At 31.8% G+C, this 7,913-nt stretch overlaps 1 long non-coding RNA gene across 2 annotated transcripts in view; it reads right to left on the bottom strand.

Moving 5' to 3' along the window:
* Positions 1 to 6,981, bottom strand: part of LOC106475717 — a 13,324-nt gene extending 6,343 nt beyond the window's left edge. Inside the window, exons 1-5 of one of the 2 annotated variants that reach the window (XR_002608961.1) lie at positions 6,956 to 6,981; positions 4,606 to 4,658; positions 4,148 to 4,242; positions 3,115 to 3,172; positions 1,851 to 1,942 (exon numbers count right to left, since the gene is read on the bottom strand). This is a non-coding gene — a long non-coding RNA (uncharacterized LOC106475717). Of the gene's footprint in view, positions 1 to 1,850; positions 1,943 to 3,114; positions 3,173 to 4,147; positions 4,243 to 4,605; positions 4,659 to 6,949 lie in introns of both variants that reach the window. The other variant, XR_002608960.1, reaches the window with a different exon arrangement.
* Positions 6,982 to 7,913: the final 932 nt, after the last annotated feature.

The following is a 7,913-nucleotide window of genomic DNA, read 5'->3' as shown; positions in this document are numbered from 1 at the left end:
TAATTTGATAGCGTAAAGTGACCTGCACGTTCCAGAGTGGTTTACAACTTATACCATGGATAATATTTAGACATGGTTCAAAGGGCAATAAAACAGTAAAGTTTAATTATAATTGAATGTAGTTTTGTTACAAATTGATATTCTAGAAAGAAAAGGTTAATTTAGATTTTTTCAGTGGTTACGAGGTCGGTCAAATTGACCATTCCCATTTTCAGATAGGGTAGATAAAATAAACTATAAGGATTTAGTAAAAAAAGTTTGAAATGCATTTAGGACGTTTTAGGGATCACACAAAAGTACTGCCCAATTTTTGAGATGAAATGTATTTAATTTTAACATTAATTACCTTTCACACGTACTGTTTAAAACAAATATTCAATATATTCATGGACAAATTTTTTTTATTACTTTATTAAAAATACTTCACTAAGAAATAAGTTTTTGTATGTGAAAAACTTATAATATTAACAGAAAGACTGCCAAACTTTGTGAAGATGTACCCAATATGTAGTTAAGTATTAAATTTATTTCAACTTTAATGGAGTACAGAATGTCACGCGACTTTAAAATTGACCGACCCCATGTTGAATGTCAACAAGATGTTTTTTATAGTATTAAGAACTGTACGGAAACAAATCCAAGTTCCATGGTTACTTACCAGTCAGAAATATTCATCTTCAACAGTTTCAACATTATTTTTACTACAAGCTCACCATCTGGAAAACAGTTAATAACCATGGAGTTAGTTAATACAGTAAACTAGCAACACTAACTTCAAGACTTGTTTTCTGTTAAAAGTGAATGGATAAACAAGTTTTACAAGTCCATTGTTTCAAGCATTTCCAACAATATACATTAAATTGTTCTTACGTTAAAATCCAAGTCACTAAAACTAATTTTGGAACAATATAACAAGTATTTCAGCTGAAATCTTATACAAGACAGCTTTCTGGGGTCAATGGGAGAATTATAAATCAAGTTTCATAATTTAATAAATCAATTCAACCATGTCCAAACACTGAATTTCATGACCTAATACACAAATACTAATTCACTGATCATTAACAAAATGACAGCACTAAAACAGAAGACAAGATGTTTCAATGTTCTGGGAAATTCAGACCATTAGAAACTAAATCCTACAAGAACAAACAAGTTTACATTCCAAAAGTAAAATAGATTCTGTGTCAGAGTACCAGCAAGTAGTAATAACTATTATTATTAACAAGACCAACAAATATGTAAAATCTTGTTTAGTACTAGAATCATTATAGTGAAGATAGTTTTATGTTGTGACAAAATATAAAACAGGGCAACTGATAATCAAATAACATCTGTGGCAGGTTTGGTGTCCGATTCACACAGATTGAACCAAGGCATAAGACCCAGCACCTTTGATGTACGAGGCTACAAACAGCACCCTAACATTTTAAAACTTTGAAGGGAGACTCTTGCCTCAAACAGTTTCAACAGTTAACTGATGAACAAATAACATCTGTGGCAGGTTTGGTGTCCGATTCACACAGATTGAACCAGGGCATAAGACCCAGCACCTTTGATGTACGAGGCTACAAACAGCACCCTAACATTTTAAAACTTGGAAGGGCGACTCTTGCCTCAAACACTATTAACAGTTTTTACAGTAAAAATTTACATTTAAGACAAACCAAGAAACACCTGCTAACTCTACCTGTACTTGGAGATTTTGTAGTTACATTCTAAAAGTATGTTATCTTAAGACTCTCCAAGAACTGTTCTGATATTTTGGAATACACACGAGTCAAAAACATTTACCAATAGATGTAAAGATCAGATGTTTTATCTTGAATTACTCTGATGTTCACACTGACCTTTATCATCTTCCATTCCTAGCTACATCAGTTTTCTTCCAGTTTAACTGAAGATCCTTCCACAATAGCAACTTTCTGAAGATGTTGATATCCTGCCAATAGAATTATAGCAGAAAATTTTAAATTCACATTAAAAACAAAATACATGATTTGGTGATATTTATTTTTATCTGTAACTCTCAACAGGATACACAAGCGTAAAACGAGGCTTGAGAGTTTTAAGAGAGTCTTCATTTCTCCTCCAAGAGGCCAGAGTAGAGATAATCTCTAACCAGGCGAAGTAAGAGGATTGTTTTAAACTGTTAAGAATTCAAAAATTAGCTTAAAACATTGTTTTTGTTGCACAGAAACAGTTAACCCTATCACCACAGGTACCATTTACTGCACAACACAAGGTTTTAGTGTTTTAAATTCAAAATTTTATTAAACTACTTTGTTTGTTATACCAATTAGAGTAGCATAAAATGTTAGGTAATAATTCATATTTTAATAGTATACAAGTTAAGTTCTTAATTCTACAAGGAAATATATTAAAAAAATCCAAATTTCCACTAGATTAGGTAAAACAAGTAATAAAGTTATTCACAAGGCAACTCTTGGGTAATGTAATTTGATAGCGTAGTGACCTGCACGTTCCAGAGTGGCTTACAAGTTATAATAACATGGATAATAGTTAGACATGGTTCAAAGGGCAATAAAACAAAATCTAATTATAATTAAATGTAGTTTCATATTACAAATTGATATCATTCTAGAAAGAAAAGGTTAATTTAGATTTTTTTGGTGGTTACGAGGTCAGTCAAATTGACCATTCCCATTTTCAGATAGGGTAGATAAAATAAACTAAGGATTTAGTAAAAGTTTCAAATGCATTTAGGACGTTTTAGGGATCACACAAAAGTATTCCACAATTTTTGAGATGAAAAAAAAAGTATTTAATTTTAACATTAATTACCTTTCACACGTACTGTTTAAAACAAATATTCAATATATTCATGGACAAATTTTTGATTACCTTATTAAAAATACTTCACTTAGAAACAAGTTTTTGTATGTGAAAAACTCGTAATATTAACAGAAAGACTGCCAAACTTTGTGAAGATATACCCAATATGTAGTTAAGTATTAAACTTATTTCAACTTTAAAGGAGTACAGAATGTCATGCGACTTTAAAATTGACCGACCCCATGTTGAATGTCAACAAGATGTTTTTATAGTATTAAGAACTGTACGAAAACAAATCAAATTTCCATGGTTACTTACCAGTCAGAAATATTCATCTTCAACAGTTTCAACATTATTTTGACTACAAGCTCACGATCTGGAAGACAGTTAATAACCATCGAGTTAGTTAACACAGTAAAGTAGCAACACTAACTACAAGACTTGTTTTCTGTTAAAAGTGAATGGATAAACAAGTTTTACAAATTCATTGTTTCAAGCATTTCCAACAATATACATTAAATTGTTCTTGCGTTAAAATCCAAATCACTAAAACTAATTTTGGAACAATATAACAAGTATTTCAGCTGAAATCTTATACAAGACAGCTTTCTGGGATCAATGGAAGAATTATAAATCAAGTTTCATAATTTAATAAATCAATTCAACTATGTCCAAACACTGAATTTCATGACCTAATACACAAATACTAATTCACTGATCATTAACAAAATGACAGCACTAAAACAGAAGACAAGATGTTTCAAAGTTCTGGGAAATTCAGACCATTAGAAACTAAATCCTACAAGAACAAACAAGTTTACATTCCAAAAGTAAAATAGATTCTGTGTCAGAGCACCAGCAAGTAGTAATAACTATTATTATTAACAAGACCAACAAATATGTAAAAACTTTTGTTTAGTACTAGAATCATTATAGTGAAGATAGAGGGTTTTATGTTGTGACAAAATATAAAACAGGGCAACTGATAAACAAATAACATCTGTGGCAGGTTTGGTGTCCGATTCACACAGATTGAACCAGGGCATAAGACCCAGCAACTTTGATGTACGAGGCTACAAACAGCACCCTAACATTTTAAAACTTGGAAGGGCGACTCTTGCCTCAAACACTATTAACAGTTTTTACAGTAAAAATTTACATTTAAGACAAACCAACAAACACCTGCTAACTCTACCTGTACTTGGAGATTCTGTAGTTACATTCTAAAAGTATGTTATCTTAAGACTCTCCAAGAACTGTTCTGATTATTTTGGAATACACACGAATCAAAAACATTTACCAATAGATGTAAAGATCAGATGTTTTAAATTACTCTGATGTTCACACTGACCTTTATCATCTTCTTCTATTCCTAGCTACATCAGTTTCCTTCCAGTTTAACTGAAGTTCCTTCCACAATAGCAACTTTCTGAAGAGGTTGATATCCTGCCAATAGAATTATAGCAGAAAATTTTAAATTCACATTAAAAACATTAAACATTCACATTAAGTTCATGATTTGGTGATATTTATTTTTTTTATCTGTAACTCTCAACAGGATACACAAGCGTAAAACAAGGCTTGAGAGTTTTAAGAGAGTCTTCATTTCTCCTCCAAGAGGCCAGAGTAGAGATAATCTCTAACCAGGCGAAGTAAGAGGATTGTTTTAAACTGTTAAGGAGTAATATCGTTTATTACAGTCAAGTTAAAACTAACATTCACACTATTCTGTTCCTGTTGTATAGAATAATTAACAGTTAACAACACGAGTACCAAGAACTGTACGAAAACAACTCAAAGTTTACTTACTACAGTGAAATCTTCATCTTCAGTCAACATTATTCTTACTATAAGATCACCATCTGGAAAACAAACAGCAGCTAATAAAATATCGTTAAGTGTATTATATCCTTCCAATATCATAATTATATTTAATAAGCTGTATCTCCCGACAGGATTCTCAAGAAATAGCATCATATCTTGAAAGTTTTACAGGAGAAATCTATGTCTCCTCCAAGTGGCCAGAAGAGATGCATACTCTAATCAGGCGAAGCAAGGAGGATTCATTTCTACAGAAATCACATAACTAAGGCAACAGGTTCTTCTTATGGCTACATCTATGGATTGCACAAACCATCAAAGTCCTCAGTTATTTGCTTTCTAACTTTTATTTCCTTGTTAACTATTATTTTTTGAAAGTTCTATAGTTACAAATTGATTTAAAAAAAATAACTGTCCCTAGTACTAAACATTCCTTTACCATGCCAAGCCTAATTTGGCAAAATAATGGGGAATTGAGCTCAGTTTTGGATAAAAAATACCTGACCAATTGGACCTAGTTATCTATCAAAAGACAGGTTAGTTTGCTTTCTTCATTTAGATACATTTATTTATTTATTTTATTTTTTATATGGATACACTACTTGAAAACATGAGACATTTCTGAATGACTACCCAATTCTTTAAATCAACCAATCCAGGTTATTTTTGATTAATTACCTACATCTTTCCACCAACCAAATTTACCACCTTTGTCTTGAGTTCGGACATTCGGGAGCTTTACCCTCCCACAATCAAATGTCCGCATAGCAACAGAGACAAAGAAACGGAGATTTCGTTCGTTCTTTACACTTACTCGTTATCTAGACTCGTGTTCGTAACGATTGTTTTTGTTCCAAACCAGTAAATATAGTGAAGACCTGAAATTTCTTTATATTTGCTACCAAAAATCAAGCTAGCGAATTTGAAAAGTGTGTTGTGTATGAAAATGAAAGCGGTTGATAAACCGCGAATAAAAAGGAAAGATGCAATACCCAAAGTGTGACTGTTATAAACATGCGTGTTCATTTCATTTTATATAATGTAAATTATTTTCATTGTTTTTTTTAAACATTGTAACTAAATGTTCGGGTACTGTACACTGGGCAGTCCTATCGGTCGTTAATCCACAAGTGGGTAGTGTTGGTTAGGACACGAAACCCTAACTAATTGTAATTGCAGTATTTACTAGATTATATTCGTGTTGATAAAACACTGCAATTGATAATTTCACTATTAAACAACAATATATGAACGATAATTGCAGTTATCACACAGCAGACATGCAAGTTACGTACATGCTATTGTCTGCCTTCCACTTTTTCAAGATGGCGATCGCGCTACCAGTTAAAATCACGACTGTGACACCACGTGACCAAAAACATTATATTACAAACCTCTGTCTTAATTTTCTAAATTCATTTTCTAGTGTACCCTTACCAGTATCAAGGCAATGCACGCTAGCATTTTTTTTTTCGGTGCGTGGGTATTTTTAGACTAATCAACCCTTCTGAACTATTTGGCCACTTTGCAATGTTACCAATACCAGACGGTTATTTGGGCTTCAACTTTTAAGCCTATCGACTGCCAGGGTAAAGGCCGTCAACGTGTTGAGACTCCTCACCATTACTGAGAATTTGCGCATTTAATTGGTTGTTGTGCGCCTGCGCAGAATAGTACTATCACTAGGACTACTTGCCACGTAAACAAAATTATTGACGCTTTTGATTGCGTATACGAATGCTTTTTCAACTTATATTTTTCTAACTACACTATGAAAAAAAAATACTAAAGTAAATCCACTTTAAGTTGTACATACGTATTTGAATAACTTATTCTGAAGTTATATTCTGAAGTTATTGAATTTGATTTCGAACAGCTGCAACTGAATTAGCCATTGTATAGTTTTAATATTGGAGTCCCTTTTTAAATCAAATCTGGTACTTTCACGTTTAGGAAATTAGGGTATATTATAATGTTTCATTTTCAGTTTAGGAACTTGAGCGTATGCCATTATAATATAAATATTTTATAAACATAAAATAACTAAGTAAGTTAATAAGTGAAGATAAATGTAATTTAGAAGTTGTTTTAACGTAAGCAATGTTCCCTCTAGAGCACTAGTAATAATATAACTTAGAAGCTAGGTTGAAAAATTCCAAAGTGAATCAAATTGAAGTACAATTAATTTACTTGTAGTTTAAAAAAAATCATCCAACAAAAATCATTATAAATCCTATTATAGCATGAAACTGTTATGTTAACATGATAAAATCTATAACTGTATCTACAACGACAATTAAAATAAACCAACAATAACAACTCACATACTTACCACCACAATCAGACGAAGTAACTTAGAAAGAGAAATTTTCTTGCATCCCAAAAGCTTTTATACCACATTTTACCAATAGACGGCAGTAGTGTATAAATATATGATAAATATCTGTAAAATATATAATATAGGTGTTAACTAATTTTTTTTCTAATTATTGTATTTATAAACTTCAATCAAAATAACAGAAGCAAAATTTTGTCATTGACTTAAAAATATTTCAGTATTACCTATGAACAGAAATTCCCTACGTCAACAATATTTTATTTAGTTTATGAAACAGTAGTATAATCACATCGCAATATGGGCTAAACTGTACAGAAATAATTTCTGAACTAACTAAAAAAACTACATAAATAAAGGGCATCATTGGCTCGGACTTATAACACTCGGGTTTCAATACCTGTAATGGGCACATCATATATATAAACCATTTGTAGCTTTGCGCTTAAATAGAAACAAAGAAAACTAGAATAACATTTTTGAAACTAAAATTTTCTAACTTAAAATTCACATGAATGTCGACAATTAGGAAATTCTAAATTAAATATATATATAATAAATGTAGTACAAGTTTATTATTATCAGAGGCGTCCCTAAGCGCTGACACATGGGGCCCGTGCCCCGATTATATTAAATAGTGTCCCGAATTTTCAGTTTGTGTCTTCGAAAATCGTAATAGAAAACCATGATTGATAAAATACTGAAACGCCTAAAATTCCAGATCCTCGAAACTTTCATTAAGCACCTAGTGACTCCTCTGACTATTATATTCTATGAACCTATGAGTGACTTGGTTTGTTTTGAATTTCGCGCAAAGCTACCCGAAAGCTATCTGCACTAGCCGTCCTTAATTCAGCAGTGTAAGATTAGAGGAAAGGCAGCTAGTTATTACCACCAACCGCCAACTCTTGGACTAGTCTTTTACCAACGAATAGTGGAATTGACAGTCACATTTTAACGC

The sequence above is a fragment of the Limulus polyphemus genome, unplaced genomic scaffold (genome assembly GCF_000517525.1).
Source record: "Limulus polyphemus unplaced genomic scaffold, Limulus_polyphemus-2.1.2 Scaffold9029, whole genome shotgun sequence".
Taxonomy (NCBI): Eukaryota; Metazoa; Arthropoda; class Merostomata; order Xiphosura; family Limulidae; genus Limulus; species Limulus polyphemus.
The sequence above is the reverse complement of the archived record's forward strand: the minus strand, read 5'-3'. Positions and strand labels throughout refer to the sequence as shown.